Source organism: Gossypium hirsutum, chromosome A12 (genome assembly GCF_007990345.1).
Source record: "Gossypium hirsutum isolate 1008001.06 chromosome A12, Gossypium_hirsutum_v2.1, whole genome shotgun sequence".
Classification (NCBI taxonomy): Eukaryota; Viridiplantae; Streptophyta; class Magnoliopsida; order Malvales; family Malvaceae; genus Gossypium; species Gossypium hirsutum.
This window is the reverse complement of record NC_053435.1, coordinates 12,883,563-12,902,837: the sequence shown is the minus strand read 5'-3', so window position 1 is coordinate 12,902,837 and position 19,275 is coordinate 12,883,563. Positions and strand designations below refer to the sequence as shown.

General features: G+C 31.4%; 1 long non-coding RNA gene across 1 annotated transcript; it reads right to left on the bottom strand.

Moving 5' to 3' along the window:
* Nucleotides 1–7,834: 7,834 nt before the first annotated feature.
* Nucleotides 7,835–10,691, bottom strand: LOC121211295 (uncharacterized). Its single transcript, XR_005906609.1, has 4 exons — nt 10,082–10,691; nt 9,912–9,979; nt 9,304–9,653; nt 7,835–9,188 (listed from the first exon to the last, which is right to left on the bottom strand). It is a non-coding gene; the product is annotated as an uncharacterized lncRNA (long non-coding RNA).
* Between the last annotated feature and the right edge of the window lie 8,584 nt (nt 10,692–19,275).

Genomic DNA, 19,275 nt, shown 5'->3' with positions numbered 1-19,275 from the left:
GGCCTGTGCAAGTAGAAAAGTCAAAAGGTTATTTTTTAGGATTGACTAGTAGAATCTCAGAGTACTTGCTATTTACAGTATATAGCGCATGGCTCTTTAACATGCTGCCTTACAGAAATCAAAATGACTTTGTGGTACAAAAGTATTATTTCATGTTTTGTTTCATTTCAAAAGTTATAAGCCACTTTTGATTATGTACCGCTCAGTGATCTAGAAATAATTTCAAGTTTTATTTAAAAATAAGTGGGGGATTGTAATATATAATATATAATAATATATTATATAAAGTATTATCAAATAAAAATATATACTACTAAAGTTTTATATTATTATAATATTTATACACATATTGTATATATATAATGGAAAAAAGAAAGAAAGACAATTTAAAATAATTTTAAAATTTAAAATAATTTTAAACAAATAACTTAAAGAATAATAATATTAAAAGTTATTATATGAAAAATAATTTTTAAAAAACTTTACATAATTTAAAAAATAACCTAAAATGAATCTGGACAAATGAATCCGAACAATCATATGTTTATATTCATTCTAGAATAAATTTTTTAAATGACTTTAATATTTTATTTTTTAAATTTTATTTAATATTTTTATAAATTTGAATAATGTCTTACAAATTTTTATAATTTTTGAAAAAAAAATTTATTTAACCATTTTTCCATGTTCATTCTAGACATAAAAAATTTAAACAAATTTTTCTTAAAGAATTTAATTTTTTTTGTTGATGTAACAACTAATATGCACCGACACCTCAACAACTATGTCACACTCCAAAATGTAAGAAGTTAATTGAAATAATTAATCAAGAAATGTTTTAGGCTTGATGGTTAAGTAGTTAATGCACTTGACATAGAGTTCCTCTCCTATTTCTTTTCTTCAATTTTCAGAAAACTAAGAAACCAAATTAAAATATATATATTGTTAGGAGTAAAAACTTAACAAGAAATAGGCTTAGGCTTAATGGTTACACAGTTGCTTTTCCCCTTGTATACTCAAGTTTGAGCCACTCCACTCCAATCCTCTTCAATTTCCTTTTATTTTCAACAGCAAGGGTAAATTGTCATACAGCCCCCTAAAAGTTTGAAAACCCTAGGTATTTATCCCCTTTTCTTTTGCCACAATTTTTAATAGCAACTTTTATCTGCAAACCAGTTGTGCATTCACAACTATTGGCAGTGTATTAACCTGCAACCCTTATGGCTCATCCACAAATTGAAGTGTATAGGATAAAAGAGTTTTAGGGAACTCTTACTATGGAGCGTAGTGGTGGGATAGGACATTTCTTTTTTTTGTTAAACTAGAATTGTTTTGTATTACGTAAACACGCATAAGCATGCTCGAATGAACTGTCAATTTCTGCTATGCTATATGATTGTTACTATACTGAAAACTATTATTATGTATGCTTGGATTACTATTTAGCACTGATTTTCTTGTGATGGAACTCATTCTGAGCTTTATGGCTCACTCTCCTCTTATTTCCATCTCTACAGATAACTCACCAAGTTAGGACGCGGATGTGGTATCCGGAGGGTCTCGGCTCGATTTTGTTTTATCAAAATGTTTTATAATTATTATTTGATGTTTTATTATTCAGAGACTGTATTGCTTTATTTTTGAACCGTGGCATGGGATTTAAGATTTGAGCTTTTATTGCATACATGACATTTAATTTGATTTTAGGATATTGAAATATGAATATTAATTAATTATGCATGAAATTCTAGTTTTACTAAAAATATAAACAGATATCATGTTTTCACTACTAAGTTATAATTAAAAAATTCGAGTAATGAATAAATTGGTAAATAATTGAATTTTCAAAAGGGAGTCACTGTTACGTAGTTCAGCTAATCTAAACCGGTTTTGATAACTCGTAAGTTTTTATGAAAATAGACTAATTTTTTTCGAAATTAAAAAAAATGTTTTCAATAACTATTTTATAAACTCCGATAGCTTACTGGGTCATTTCGGTGGCTAATGTAATCTTTTGAATTCGAGTTTAACATTTCAGCCAGGGAGGTTACAGACTATTGGTGAGATAGAGTACCACATCAATGTCATTAACAGCCATGTTAATAACGTAACAGTTAAAGACAGAAAACATTAGTCAAACATAGGGGCTTAATTGATTTTTTTCTCAAAATCATTTTACCCTTTACGTCATTATTTAATAAACTATTTTTATCAAAATTACATAAACATTAAATACAAATTAATTTAAAAATTCAAAATATCCTTCCTTTTATATTAAAATCAATAATAGAAAAAAATTATAAATTAAAGGCTGATTTAACTAAAAAAAGCATAAAAACTTATTTAAATAAAATATATTAGTTGAAAGATTTTTTTATTTTAATATATTATTATCCTTAAAAGACTTTCTTTAAAAATTAAAAATTAAAAATTAAAAATTGATGATAGACACCCCTCCTAACACCAAATCTTAATTATTATTTTAAATAAAAATAAAGGGTTTTATGAGATGGATGGTCATAAGCATATTTAATGAGTGAAGCTTGGCAAAAAACATTACCTAAATCATTTTCAACCACAAATTAAGTCCAATGTCAAGGGTTGTTTTGAAGAAACTAGCAATTGAGTTCTGGTGAGGTTGGTTACTATTAATATTTTGATTTTGATTGGTCAAACATAATAATAATAATAATCATAATAATAATAATAAAGCTTGAAATTTCCATTATTTTCATCTTCACACGTGTGCCAGGCTGCTAGGATTTGGTACCAAATTAGGGCCTACAATTTGCTACTCTATTTTTTCTTATTAACACATTTTTGCAATTAGTCAGCAAAATTAGCAATTAAGGTCAAATAGACTGATTTTTTTTTTAACTTTAGGAAAATAGGTTTTTTGAGAGAGGGGAGGGAAAGTACGTCTAGCTGGGAGCATTTCGCCTTTAAATTATATTTTTTAAATTTTTTAATATAAATAGTTTCTTTAGTAGTTAAATGTTAGTGGTTTTGTCTTTAAATCTTAGGTTCAATTCCTCTCCCACTCACATTTGTATTTTTTTTTATCATATTAGTGACTTTGGTTAAATTGTTAGATAATAATTTCATCCTTAAAACTTAAGTGTAATTTCCCTCTTCTAAACGCATTTATAATTTTTATTTCATGTTATTTAGAGCTGTAAATGAACTGAGCTTGAACGAATAAACCCCTATTCATATTCGTTTGTTTATCTTTAAGCTTGTATATATTCAATTTATGCTCGTTAAGAATTTTAAATTTTTGTTCATGTTCGTTTATTTAAAATTATGTGTGTTCATGTTCGTTTGTTTAATGTTCACGAATATGTTCATTTAACTTAATCGAACATGCTCACAAACATTAAACGAACATGTTCACGAACATATAATTAAGCATGTTCACGAACAATGTTAATAAATAATAAATAAACAAACAATAAATACATACACACACATATTGTTTAGATATAAAATAGTCAAATATAAATATAAATAATTATATTATAAATAAAAAAATACAAACCGATATAATTTTATTAATATATACTAATGGAATTTTTATAAGAAAATATCATTAATAAATAAACGAGTCAATAAGCAAGCTAATAAATGAGCTTTTAAACAAGTTTATTCATGAACATAAACGAACCGAACACACCTCTATTCATATTAGTTCGTTTATTAAACGAACATAAAAATTTTGTTCTCGTTTATTTAGCTTAATAAACAAACATAAGCGAACGTTTCATGAACAGTGTACCGAATGTTCCATTCATTTATACCCCTAATGCTATTTCAAGCTTTTTTTTATTTTTAATTAATAAATATATTTTTTCAAAAAAATATTTTTTATTCATCTTTTTAATTAATAACTCTTTTATTCATAAAATCAAATAATATTAAAAATATGACTATTTTTAGTAAATATAATTTTTAATGTGTAATATTTATTTTTCAATCCATATAATGAGTGTAGTAATTTTTAGTATTATATAATTTTTTATGTGTATATCAAAAAAAATATTTGACATATGAATACTATATATAAAAAATATATATATCAAAAAAATTAGTTGATGTTTGTATTATATATATAAATGAATTATTAATTTCAAATATTTTTAACATAATGATATATGTAATATATATTTATTATATATTTATTGGTTAAATAGGTTAATTTTTTGAAAATTTAACAGAATAAGTCATTTTTGGAAAAAGAGTGGAAAATCACACCCAACTGGACGAGCTTTTCCTTTAAGTTACATTTTTTGATTTTTTTAATATGATTAATTTCTTTAGTTAAATAGTTAAATGTTAGTAGTTTTATTCTTAAATCTTAGGTTTGATTCCTCTCCCACTCACACACACACACATATATATATCACTGTTTTAAGCTTTTTATATTTTTAATTAATGTTTTTAGCATATCAGCTCATTTGGTTCAATGATTAAATATTCATCCTTTAGACTTAGGTTTAATTCTCCTTTTTTAAACACATTTGTAATTTTTATTTCATGTTATTTCAAGGTTTTTTATTTTTAATTAATAAATATATTGTTCTCAAATTTTGTATTTTTAATTCATCTTTTTAATTAATAATTCCAGATTTAATAACGAATTAAAAAAAAACTCAATTTTTTTTTCACATTATAGTTGGCTAAAAATAATCAACCACTTCAAAGAAAATTAATCTTTGTTTGATTTAATTATATGAAAAAAAATCGAAGGGTTGGGAGAGATTAAAATTAACGTAAATTTATTATTAATATAAAAAATAATATAATTAGTGGGGGTTTTGAAAAATATTTTTCGTGTTTAAAAAAGTGAAAGGAAAATGAGATTAATGGTAAGTTTGATAAGAGATTTAAAGTTCTTGAAAAAACAAATCAATGGGTTTGAAGATAGATACAATTCTGCCTTAGTAAGGAAAAATAATTATTATCGATTTTGTAATTTAATAATAATTTAATGAGTTTTTCTTAGTTTTAAATATCATTTGACTCGTCTGCTTTTTGGCGCGTCTTTGTCTGCCTTTTGGCACGATTTGGGTATTCTCCAGTTTTATTTTTTTGTTTTTGCTTTGGTATTGGTTTTTCTGCTATTCCTGTGGGATTATTTCCTGTGAGGTGTAACTTATGGAAAGAAGGCTGGCAGATCTGAGTTTGGAAGAAAGTGAAGAGGATGTTTTTCCTGTTCAGAATGGGGATGAAGCACAAGACCTAACGTTTAATTTCTGTTTGGTGGGTTGTTTTCTAACTGCTAGTGTGGTCCACTTCCCAGCCATAAGAAATACAATGATAAATATCTGGCACCCTTGGAAGGTGTTCAAATTTCAGATTTGGGTGAAAAGTGATTTCTGTTCAAGTTTTTTAACGAAGTGGATATTCATGTTATAACAGGGGCACCTTGGACTTTTAATAACCACCTATTGACTTTCCATAGGATTCAGGAGAATGAAAATCCAAAGTCAATTCCTTTGGTGTTTTCAGACTGGTGGGTGCAGATCCATGATTTGCCTCCAAGTTTTATTAAAGAATTAATGGTGGTACAATTTGGAAATTTCATTGGTAAGTTTCTAGAATATGATATGAAGAATTTATCGACCGGCTACAAAAATTTTCTACGAATTCGCGTTCAAATTGATGTTAGGCAGCCTCTAAAGACACGGAAAAAAATCAAGTTGTCCGAATCAAATTTTACTTATGCAAAATTCAAATATGAAAAATTAACTTTATTTTGCTTCTTATGTGGCTGTCTTGGTCATGGAGATAGTTTCTGTCCTACAAGGCTATAATGTGGGATACAGGAAGTAGAAATGGGGTGGGATTTGACTTTGAGGGCGCAGCCGAGGAAGGCCACCACCGTTAGTAGCATCTGGCTCAGGGAGGAGGGAGACAATTCTTTTTTTGGAAAGAATCGTGTTGATGTGAAATCTGGACAAATTTCTAGGCAAAATCATGGGAAATGATCATGGGTTGATTTTAATTCTATCCTAGGAATTAATTTGGAAGGCTCTAAATCTTCAAACGATTCAAATCAGAGGCAGGATTCACACCAGTGTTTGGGGAAAGAGTTGGCTAATTGTCAACGTCAACAGATGAAATTTTGTTTGAATGGGCTGGAATCAATTAAGGCTCGGGCTGTTGTGGATTGTGCTAATGGATTGGACTTCACGAGAATGGATTGTCAGTTGGAGGAGAACCCAATTTCCAATAATGAGGGAAAGAAAAGACAAAGGTCTGACTTTTTAATTTCCAAGGGTTCCAATGCTATTCGATGGAGATAAGTGGGGGGTATTCAACTCACCAAAAAACTGTATCGGTGGCTACCGGTGGGTATGCCAACTGGAAGCCATGAAAATTTTATGCTGGAATGTTCACGGATTGAGGAGTTCGTGAACAATACGTCATCTTCAGCATATGCTGAAAACTTATCATCCCCACATGGTCTTCTTTATGGAGACAAAATTGAATGCTTCCCGTATGGAGAATGTTAGGAGGCGTTGTGGTTTTATTAACGGTATTGATGTTTCTACGGAGGAGACTTGAGGGGGATTAAACCTTAGGTGGAATGGTGGTCATTTGGTAACTTTGAAGAATTTCTCCAATAATCATATTGACGTGAAATTCAAGAAGAGGAGGGGACACCAAGGTGGCGATTCATGGAGCTCCGGATGTAAGAGATAAAGCTGTCACGTGGGATTTGCTTAGGCGATTGGGGCAGACTATTTCATTAACATGGTTGGTTGGAGGATATTTCAACGATATTCTTTTTGCTAATGAGAAGCAAGGTGGGAATTTAAGGGATAAGACCAGAATGGAGGCTTTTCGCATAACTTTGAAAAATTGTCAGTTAGTTGACATTGGCTTCTCTGGACCTTGGTTCACTTGGGAGAGGGGTCATGTATTGGAAAATAATATAAGAGAAAGAATTTATAGGGGTGTTGCTACGGATGCATGGATTCAACTTTTTCCATCGTATTCTTTGAGACACTTTCTTTACTCTTTTTCGGATCACTGTCCTTTACTTAATGAGACGAAAGTAAGCGGTCTGGGTAACAGAACTAGACAATTCTATTTTTGAAGCATGGTGGGTTTTGGATGAGTCATGTGCGGAAGAGATTCGAGAGTTATGGGAGGGTATCTTGGGTTCTTATCCAAATCGTATTGCAATGCTTACTAAGGGACTGAAAAGATGGGGGGACATCATTATGGCTAATAAATGTCATGAGGTCAAAAGTTTAACAAGGAGATTGAGGGTTTGAATTGTGCCGAGCGCTCGGAGGAATCGATGGTCGAGCTTGTTGATGTCAAATTACACTTAAATAAGGAGATGGAAAAGAAAGAACGATTTTTGGAACAACAAGCAAGAGCAAATTGGTTGAAATTGGGGGATAATAACACTTCTTTTTTCATAAGTTTGCTTCTCAAAGAAAGCGTACGAATCGAATTCGTGGTTTGCAAAGGAATGACGGTTCTCTTGCCACAAATTGTAATAAAACTGAGAATATTACTCGAGATTATTTTGCTGATCTTTTTGAGTCTCGTAAAATAGAAAATTTGGACCATATTTTGTCGGGGGTACCGCTTTGCATAACTGACAGCATGAACCAAAGCTTGATGGCTAGTTATACAGAGGAGGAAATTGTTGCGACACTAAATGGAATAGGGCCTACGAAAGTTTCAGGACCAGATGGGTTTCCAGCAAATTTTTACCAAAAGTATTGGCACATTATTGGTAAAGATACTAGCATGTTCTGTTTGGATATTTTGAATAATGGCAAATCTTTAGATGAGATAAATAGAACACAATTGGTTCTAATACCAAAAATCTCAAACCTTCTTAATTTGAAGAATTTTGGCTCGATTAGCCTTTGTACGGTAATTTATAAAATTATTGCCAAAACAGTTGCTAATCGTCTACAAAAAGTGTTGGATGAGTGTATTGATGACTCTCAAAGTGCCTTTGTGCCGGGTAGACTCATAACTGACAATGTTTTGCTAGCATACGAGATACTTCACTCTTTCAAAAACAAAAGAACAGGGCAAAAGGGTTTGATGGCTCTTAAGCTAGATATGAGCAAGGCCTATGACCATGTGGAATGGCCATTCATTAAAGGTATAATGTCAAAAATGGGTTTTGTTGACCCTTTTATTGATTTTATACTTCACTGTATTAGTTCTGTCCAATTTTCAATTTTGTTTAATGGTAAAGAAGGGCCTAAATTTAATCCATCAAGAGGACTACGTTAGGGAGATCCTTTAAGCACTTATTTATTTTTGTTCTGTGGAGAAGGGTTATTTGCTCTGACAAGACTTGCTTGCCAGGAACGAAAAATTTCTGAGTGCTAAGGTTTGTAGAACGTCTCCACCAATCACTCATCTCATGTTTGCGGATGATTGTATACTGTTTGGAGAGGTTTCGGATGGAGGAATTCAGGTGATTAGAGAGATTTTAAAAGAGTATGAACTTTGCTCGGGCCAGTGTGTAAATTTTAAAAAGTCCATGATTTTTTCCAGCTCAAATGTACACAATCAAGATAAAAACTTGGTGGTTCAGGCTCTTCATGTTTGTTGCTCGACTGGGCCAAGAAAACATCTGGGATTATCGAATATGGTGGGAAGAAATAAGAAATTGGCTTTTCAAACCTTGAAAGACAGTTTGAAGCAGAAAATTAATAGTTGGAGTATACAACATATTTCTCAAGGTAGAAAAGAGGTTTTTATAAAAGCAGTTTTACAAGCAATTCCTACCTTTCCAATGTCTTGTTTTCTGCTTCCAAAAACTTTATGTGAGGAGATGGAAAATATAATTGGGGGTTTTTTGTGGCAAAAAAGTCATGGAAAAAAAGGATTGCACTGGTGTGACTGGAAATTGTTATGCATTTCGAAAGATGAAGGTGGGATGGGTTTCTGAAATCTGAATTCTTTTAATATTGTGTTACTGGCAAAGCAGGGTTGGCATTTGTTACGTAACCCTAATTCTTTACTAGCACGTACCTTGAAGGCCGAATACTTTAAAAACTCAGATTTCTTAAACTCCAGTTTAGGAAATTTACCTTCTCTTACCTGGCAGAGTCTGTGGTCTGCAAAAGGACTCATTTTAAAGGGATTGGGTTGGAGGATTGGCGATGGGAAGAAGGTTTCCATCTGGGGAGATGCATAGGTACCTGGAAGTTACGATTTTAGCGTTTAAAATTTAAATGCCAATTCGAGTTTGTCCATAGTATCTGATTTAATTGATGACAGTATGAGAGAATGGAAAACAGAGTTGATACACAGTACCTTCCTGGAGAAGGATGCGGAGCGAATTTTATGCATTCCTTTATCCACGAACCAGCAGGAAGACCATATTATCTAGCGAGGAGAGCCAACGGGGGAATACACGGTTTGTAGTGGGCACAAAGTACTTTTACAGGATGAGTAGAATCAAATGCAAACAGACTACAAACAATTTTACAAAAGATTGTGGAGCCTAGATCTACCTTCAAAAATTAAAATTACAAACTGGAGGTTTTCTTGTAATTTTTTGCCTACTTTTGGTAATCTACATTATAGAAGACTGATGGCGTCCGCAACTTGTCAAAGGTGCCAAAATGGGACAGAAACGAAGGAGCATGTTTTCAGGGAGTGTTCTGTTGCAAAGGAGACATGGGAAAAGTTAGGCTTTAATTGGCCTACTCTTGGGGAAAGTACTGGTTTTAAAGATAGGCTTATATGTATTTTTGAGTTAAACTCTTTGAACAAGTGTAGAGTGATTGCATGTGCTATGTGGGTGATCTGGGCATCAAGAAACAGGTTTATTCATGAAAGAGAAGAACAATCTGGGACTCAAATGGCAAATTTCATAACAAACTACATCAAAGAACTCGATGGGTTGAGTATGCGCTTACCAGTGAATCGACTTCAGACGGGTAGATGGGTCGCGCGACTGATCCGTGGGTTTGAATCAACTTTGATGCTGCTTTTAACAAGGAGAAGAAAGAGTCATGCTCGGGGTTAGTAATACGGAATACTAAGGCAGAGGTGATTTGCTCAAAATCAGTTATTCATAAGAATATACCTTCTGTTTTTGCTGCGGAAGCGATGGCATGTCTCTAGGCGTCCATCTTCAGTTATCTCTAGGGTTGAGAGAGGATGAGATTGAAAGTGACTCGCGATCAGTAATTCAGAAACTGTAAAAAGAAAAGGAAGACAGATTAGAAATCGAAATTTTCATTACAGATTTAAAGCATCTGAGCTTTGCCTTTGAATCCTGTATTTTTCGGTTTATCCTTAGAGAATCTAATAAAGTTGCTCATTTCATAGCGAAAGAGGCTTACAAAAGAACAAATCAACTTATCTGTTGGGCATGGTTTTGATTGGAGCGGAGGAAGCTATGGTGGCCGATCGAAGTTGGAAGGTTTTTTGGGGGGACTGAATCGTTGGATTTACTGTCGGAAAGTTTTTGGGATGAAGGTTGAAAAGCCAGGATGATTTGTGATATTTGGAAGTTTTTTTTATGGAAATGATGGCTCCTGCTGAAAATTAAAGAAAGCATTTATGTTTTGCATCGATTCACAGGTGTCTTTGTTGCTTTTGAGGGATGGGTTTATTAAATGGTTTACAGCTAGCTGAAGAAGTCTCTAGAGCTCCCCGTCTTGCTTTGCTGGATCTTTTGTTGTTTTATTTTGTTTATGTTTTGGTTCGGGACTGCTAGCTTGGTTTTGGGCTGTTAGTTTTGTTTTGTTTGTTCCAGGCCTATTAGGTCTATTTTGGATTTGTTTTGTCTTATTGAATATAAGATCCAGATGTTTTATTCAAAAAAAAATTAATTATACTCTTAATTAAAAGGAAAGTATAAAAGAAAAGAAAGTGAATTTTGATTCTATTTATTTCATAAGACTCCTTAAGAGCTATAGATATAAATATACATTAAATAAAAAATAATTAAAAGATAATAATTAAATTTAAATTTTATAAATAAATAAAATAATTTTTTTTACAAAATAGTTAAATTGCATTTATTAAGTTTTAATTTTTGAATTATTCCTATTGATTTTTATACTACCTAAAATATCCCTATTAACTCCTAAAGGTTCCTTAGAAGCTGGTTTTATTTAATATATAGATTAATTGAATGTTGACGTGTCATCTACGTGGCAATACACATCAATAAAGTTAACCAATGTTGCATTTTCCATCCATTTTGGAGTGATTTGACAAAAAATGTATGTTCAAGAGGCAAAAAATTAAATGAAAGACTAAAATGACTTTTTTATTAAGTTTGAGGATAAAAAATATCATTATGCCTTTCTTAAAAGGGGTTATCACTAGACCTGATTATGGGTCAGGCCGAGTCGATTCAAAATTTTAGGTCCACTTCTAGGTCTTGGGCCCAGCCTGACTTGAAAAATGGGCCCAACATTTTGCCCAAGGCCGGCCCATATTAAAAATGTTAAACTCGAATCCGACCCAACTTCATCATAATAAATTTTTTAGATTATTTTTTATATAAAAACAAATTTAAAAAATATGATACATCAAATACATTAAAAATATTAAAATAAATGTTTTCCAACAAATTGGAAATACAAAAAAGGAAAAAGTTTAGGCATGTGATTCAAGTTGTGTTCGGGCCAAAAAATTTTGTCCGATGCTCAGTCCGTTTAGAAAACGGGCCTTATTTTTTTGTCCAAACTCATTTTTCAGGTATTTATTTTGGCCAAACCCTCTTACTTTTCAAGCCATCAGTCCAAGCTCGAAGGGCACCTGAAAATAGTAGGGTTTAGATAAAATATAGGCCCGAAAAAATGGGCTTGGGTAAACTTTAAGATAGTTTTCTATACGGGTCGAACATTGGGCAAGATTTTTCTTGCTTGAGTCCAACCTGACCTAACCCAAACCGAATATATTATGTTATAAAAAATAATATATTAATTATATATATTTATATTAAATCACTAACCCATTAACAATAAAATCAATTACTTAAAGCTTAAAAAATAACTTACCCAACTAAATAGCCCAATACAAAATATAAAATTTCAAAAATAATATTTAATAAAATAAAAAATTTATTATATTTATTTGTATTTTTAATATAATAAAACATTTATCAAATGTATGGTAGTATTTTTAATATAAATATTTTTAATGTGTTAAAAAAAATTTATTTTAGTCATTTTAAATATATTTAGTGCATTATATTATTTAAAGACTTTATTTTTTAAATAAATAAATTTTAAAAAATCAAATATGAGAAGATGAATTTATTTTTCTTCAATCTAATCGGCCTTTAAGCAAGAAATAAACTAAATTAAATTCAAAATTAAAAAATGAATGTAAATACTTGATACGAGTGTGGCACAACCCCACTCATGAAGGCATGTAATTGTGAGATGAGCAAGGGTAGTGATACCAAAAGCATGGTGATAGAGAAGTTGAAATAATTAGATATTACAATTTATAATCTAGTCTTTCATTATGAGTATAATATAAAGGAGAATCTTGTTTTAGATTTAGAAAAAGCACATCATTACTGTTTGTCACTGTCACTGTCTTTTTTATCCTTTTCTTCTGTAATTTGGATAATCCAGGTTTATTGGGACCAAAAATTTAAATAAATAATATCATGTTTGTACTTTCCACAAATTGGGAGGCCCACGTTTTCATTAACTCTTTTAATACACAAATTTTTTGTCAAACTTGTCATTATTTTTACTAAAACCGAAACCGTTCGAATTTAAATTTTATATCTTTTAACGCATACTTTCAATATCTACATATTTTTAATAATTTGACTTTTCAATTTTTTAAAAATGAGTCATTTCACTTTTTTATAACGAAAATGCTAACAAAAATATTAAATCTTTTAACAATGTTGGTGTGATAACTTGCATGATAATTTACGTGTACTTTTATGCTGATATGATTAGAGGTGTTCAAACGGTCGGTTCGGTTAATACCTGAACATAATTACTATTAACCGAATTATCCGAAATGTAAATATCTTTAACTGTTAATCAAACCAAAGTTTTTTCAAATGCATTAACCGAACCGAAATATTTCGTTTAATTCAGTTAACTAATTTATATGTTTTTGTCTTTTGGTTAAAATAAGTATAAAACATATAAAAGATGCATTACTAATGTTTATTTTCTTTTATTTAATAGTTCAAAAAAATTTAAATGTAGGTGAAAATAATAAATAAGACATTCGAGACACTACATAAGTCTTGAAAGTTAACAACCAAACAAAAAATTAACTATGACAACATAGAAGAAATCTTAAAAGTTTAAAAAAGCAACACAAAGTAAGTCTTGAAAGTTAAAAATGATAGCACATAATAGTACTCAAAGTTAAACAACAACAACAACAAGAAGCCTTTAAAGCTCAAAATAACAGCATAAAAAGCCAAAAAACAGTCTGAAAATCTAACAATAGCAAAACAAAAGCATCTCAAAAAAGTCTAAAAAAGTAACTCAAAACGAGTCACAAAGGCAACACATGACTAAAATGTAATAGTTTTTAATGTTCTCCTTTTGCATCCATTTCTTCTCCCAAAATATCTCTATTTGCATTATCCCTACAAAATATGTGCAAAAAATGAGCATATAATAGAAATATATACATTTAAAAAAATCAAATAATATAAATAAAGGGACCGATTGTAAGTTAACAAGAATAAGATAGCAAGTATACCCTTCAACTCATGAAAGCCCATAAATTTAGGGTAGGCTCTAATGCATTCTAAGAAAAGTCTAAACATTGAAATGATTAAATAAGTTAATGTAGGAGTGAAGCGGTAAAAAAATTGAAACTATTAAATTAAAAATAACTATACCATTTTCAATCTTATCAAGCTCTTGGATTTGTTCTTCAATCTTCTTTATGTCTTCTTGTGATGATGATTTTCGAATCCAATCTTGAGTACATACAAGAGCTTATACAATTTTAAGAGTTAAGGAACTCCTAAATTGATCAAGCTTATACAATTTTAGGGCTATTCACTTTCCATCACAATAAAATGTCAAAATATTCGACAAAATTCTCATTAACCTCAACTAGATTTTATTCAATTCAAAAGATTTGTCCTCACAACCATTTTCTAACTCACGCTTTTTATACAAAGCTTGCATACGCCTTTTCATTTTTTGTTGTGGTTTACTGAAAGAAACATGTGTTGCCACACTTGACTGGCTACAAGTACTATGAGGTGGAGGCTTATACTCATCAAACAATTCCTACAAAGCTTCCTTCAACTTTTGCATCATTTCATAAGCTTTTTCAGCATTAGACATTTCACTAAGTGCAAATTCAAGATACTTCATTTTTTTTCTAGGATCTAAAACACAAGTAACAAGTAAAACCAAATTCATCTTATCAATATCACCCCAATACTTATCAAAATTGTCTTTCATCTTCATGGCCATAACACTAAATTCAACATCAATATTTAACTAAACATCTTGTAAAATGATATCAATTTCAAAAAACTCATCAAAAAATTTATTGGATGTGACATATGAAGTGTCGAAAACATGCAAAGTGACTTCGTAAAAGTATTCCAAGAAATCCCTCAAGTTTCTAACACTAGCCCAATAATCCGCACTAGGCCAACCCCTCATTTTTCAATTCTAGCCTTAAAGTTTGTATCTTGCTATTCAAATCTTTCAAAAGCTCTCTAAAAAATTTTTGTAATGTCTAACATTAAGTAGGTCGAGTTCCGCCTAGTAAAATATTAAGACACAACATCTTCTTACACTCAATCTTTTCTACCACCACAAACTCCTTAAACTTTGTAATCTAGTTGGAGATTCCTCACATATCTAACAGTCCCCTAACATGTTCAACTGATTTATTCATTTCCTTTAAGCATTCAACAACAATCAAATTCACAATGTGTGTCATATATCTCATTTGAAGGTATTTACCATTTTGAACTAAATCCATTCGAGGGCTAAATTTCTTTATCAAATAACCAATAACAACATCATTTAAACAACCTCATATGCACAAAAATAATGCCACCATATGAGGCTCTCTCGCATTATCAACGGTGAACGTAAACAACTTATCAATCCCCCAATTCAACAAGTATTTCTCAATCACCATCCTAATAGACTCGTCCTTATGACTAGAAATTGGGAAAAAAAATTAAAATCTTTTTATTCAATTTCCAATCTTTATCAATAAAGTGAGTAGTGATACACAAATAATTAACTCTTTGTAAATAAGTCTATGTGTCAGTAGTTAAGCAAACTCTTGAACAAGAACTTCTCAAAAGTTGTTTTAGCTTAGCCTTTTCATCTAAATACAATTGATAAACATTCCTATTCATAGTAATTCGTGAAGGAATATGAAACCTAGGACATGCCACAGATATAAATTCCCTAAAGCATTCACTTTCAACAAACTTGAAAGGTAATTTATCAAACACAATCATTTGTGCTAACCTTTTCCTACATGTTTATTGATCAAATCTCCAAGTTGAAAGATGCTTTCCCCCTATTCAACTCCCTTACGGTAAAACTAGTTGTTCTTTCCTGGTGTCAACAATATTACTAGGATTTTTCTTACATGAACAGATATAATATTTCAATGACCTTGTACCATTTTTTCCCATCACAACAAAATTCATTTCCACAATAATTACATTTGGTCATACTTGCATCCTAACTATTAATAATCTTAGTGAAGTGAGACCAATCTTCTGACCTTAGAGGGATGACTTTTCTTTTCCCAGTAGTCCTCTTTGTTTGGCTTGAAGTTTCACCTGCTAAATTTCTAGAATCTGCTAAAGTACATGGTGTAACACTACCCTCAATAGAAGCTGGTTTGGTATACGTTATGCAAGAATAAAAATTATACAATAAATTAAAATACATTTATATACAATACATAAATGGATTAAAATGTATAAACGTTTATATATATTTACATACATTCTGCCTAATGCATCGCAAACGACACTCCTTTAATAATTAAATTTTAAATAAAAAGAAAGATACTTTGAATCCAAAAAATAATTAAATTTTATTTGCTTGATTGTTGAAACTTGAAACGAAAAGGAAAATGGTGCTGTTGTCGAGTTGGGATGCTGCAGATGCAGGGTGGAGCTTGGTTGAACTTGAAAATGAATTGAAAATGGTTAAGCCAAATGAAAGGGGGAAAAAATGACAAGAAGAAGACCAATTTGACTGCTAGGGTTTCTTTCTGTTTCAATTTCACTTTTAAATTTTAAATTTTTGTTAAATGTTTAATATTAATATTTTTTATTTTTTTATTTTTGGGTCATTATTGGCTTGTTATGTAACACCCTAAACCCTGCCTAGACGTTTAGACCGAATTCTGGATGTTACATTGATCACCAAAGTAATCGTAAGAAAAATTTTACAACACGAGTTATCTTAAATTCCATTTAGTCTTTAATCAGAAAATTTTAAGTTAGGTTTAATTTACGAATAAAATAGGATTCATGATATAAATCCAAAAATAGAACTTGTACCACAATGTTTATAAAACCATACAGTTCAAAAATCGAATAACGAAATAAAACTAAAAACACAAACTTATAATTTATTTTTCGCCGAGACTGTCTGAGACATCTGTATACCGAGTTCAGCATCAGAGTTTCAGAAACGTACCTGCAAGAGGAAACACTAAGGGGGTGAGCTACACGAGCTCAGTGTGAGTTCAAACGAAAAACATCATACTTACTGAAGAGAACTCCAGGTGACAGATCAGTAGAAGAATATTCTTACAAATACACGCAGAAATAGATACAGTATAAAACCAACACCTCAACACATGTAACAGTCAGAGCACACCAAGTTCACCCAGAATACTGAACACAAGTGTTTTTCAGATAAACAAAGTACAGATGAATAGTCTTTCACCCAAACAGATGCGCATGAATGCTGTCAAGTACTGAAACACACCACATAGGACCTCGAAGGCTCATCTAACCTTACACACCATATATGTGGACTAAGCCACTTAGATATTAATACACAGCAGAGCTGGCGTTTATGCAGTATTGTACAATGCAGTAATCCGTTGTACAGAGATGTTGCAGTTTAAACTACCAAATCAGATAATAGTTCACAGCAAAGCCAACATACATGCAATATAGTGCGGTAAATCGTTGTATGAATAAGTTACAGTACTGCCAGATCAGATCAGAATCAGTCTCCATTCTCTTCGCAATCCTACCTAAAACTTTACTTTATGCAAGTGTATGTATGCACATAATCTCACAGAACAGTGACACTTTAATAAATAGTTAGACAGAACAGATATGCACACACACATCCAGTCAACCAAGTTTAGAGTCAGACATCTCACACAATAATTACAAATAACAAAGGAGCAGCAGCCCATATCGGAATCTTAACTACCCTTACTAAAGCTTAGCCAAGGGTTGAAGCATACAGACACATTTTTAGATCAGCAACGCACATAGAACCAAAATAAGTACCTAAGGATCACACGCCCGTGTGCTCTGGCCCTGTGGACATGTCTAGGCCGCGTGAGAGGTCAAACGCCCATGTGAAGAGGGGCACACGCCCATGTGAAGGGAGGCACACGCCCGTGTGAAGGGAGGCACACGCCCGTGTGGGCCAGGGACATGGCCATGAGAGTAGGCCATGTAACTCATTGTCCATTTGTACTAATATAGAATACAAGGCAGAAACAGCCGTGTGAGGGTCTCACACGCCTGTGTGCCCACCAGACACGGCCGTTTGTCCAAGACACACGGTCGGTTGGGATTCCTAAATTCCCAAATTAGCCACAAGATCGTGTGGCACCAAATCACTCAAACCTTAATCCCCAAACACACATGCCCGTGTGTCTAGGGGACACAGTCGTGTGAAGATTGACAAAAATCCCCAAATCGGCCACATAGCCGTATGGCACCAAATTTTGCATGAAAACCCTAATTCTTAATTCCACACGACCGTGTGATCTGACACACGCCAGTGTGGCCATGAAAAAACCCGTAACCAACTTGAAAATCGAGCCTTTACGATCAATAAATCGATCTCCACTCACAACACACTAAATTTCTAGATATTGCAGACAAAACGAGCTTTAACTGCCTATTTTTTCGAAACCCACGAAAAGATTGTCAAATTCACAGTAAAACAACAAATCGCAAGTATATTGAAAGAGGTTTGAATCCCACACCTGTTTTGCGATCTAAGACGTTTCGACACCGACTTGACAACGAAGAAGTGACTCTCCAAAATCCCCAAGCAAACCTTTTTGAAGAATAAAGATAATGAAGAACAAAATAAGAAAAAGAAAACAAAGAAAAGGGAAAAATGTCCAGTAAAAAGAATTTCTAAAAATATTAATAATTAGCAAAAATAAATAAATATAATTAGTTATAAATTTAACTTACCACAAACCACTATTTAACAAAACAAAATTTAAAAATATTTCTCAAAATACACACCTACAAGGACTCAAACCTAGAACCTTAAGTTACTCTAACACTTACTCAACCACCAGACCAACAAGCTCATTCTGTCACTTAAAGCGCAACTAAACACAATAGCACAACCTTCTCACTGACCCTAACCACAAAAATCAAAACTTCTAACCCCAAAATCCAGGGTTTTACATGTTACGTAAAAAAAACTCGTAGTCCAGTGCTTTCATATATTGGGCTATCTTAATATTTATATATTGGGGGTCGGCTATATATATTATATATAATATATTATTTATTTTGGTTAATTGATTAATTCGGTTAATTACTGATTTCAAACCGAATTAACCGATATAAAAACTTTTAGCTGACCTCCAACCGAACTAAATTCGGCCATCAATTGATTAACCAAACTGTGAACACCTCTAGATATGATAATATTTGTCTTATATGACAAGTCAATAAATATAAAAATATTTAAAATTAAAAAAATTATAAAAAGTTCATGAAAATTCTGAAAACTTAGCATGAAGTATATATTGATTGTCATTTGAGCTGCTATGTTTAAAATTTTAATGTTTTAGTCAGTATTTTCGTTAAAAAAACAACAATTTAACTCTTTTAAAAAGGTTATGGTCAAATAAGACTTTTTTTAAAAAAAATAAGGGTCAAATTTAAATAAAAAAAAGAAAGGTCAAATTAACAAAAAAAATATAAACTTTAAGAGCTAAATTTAACATTATACCCTTTTTATAACAAATGTTTAAATATATATATTTAAAAAAATGTTCTTAAAAAATTAAAATAAATACTTTTTCTTTTCCTTGTTTTGAAAAAAA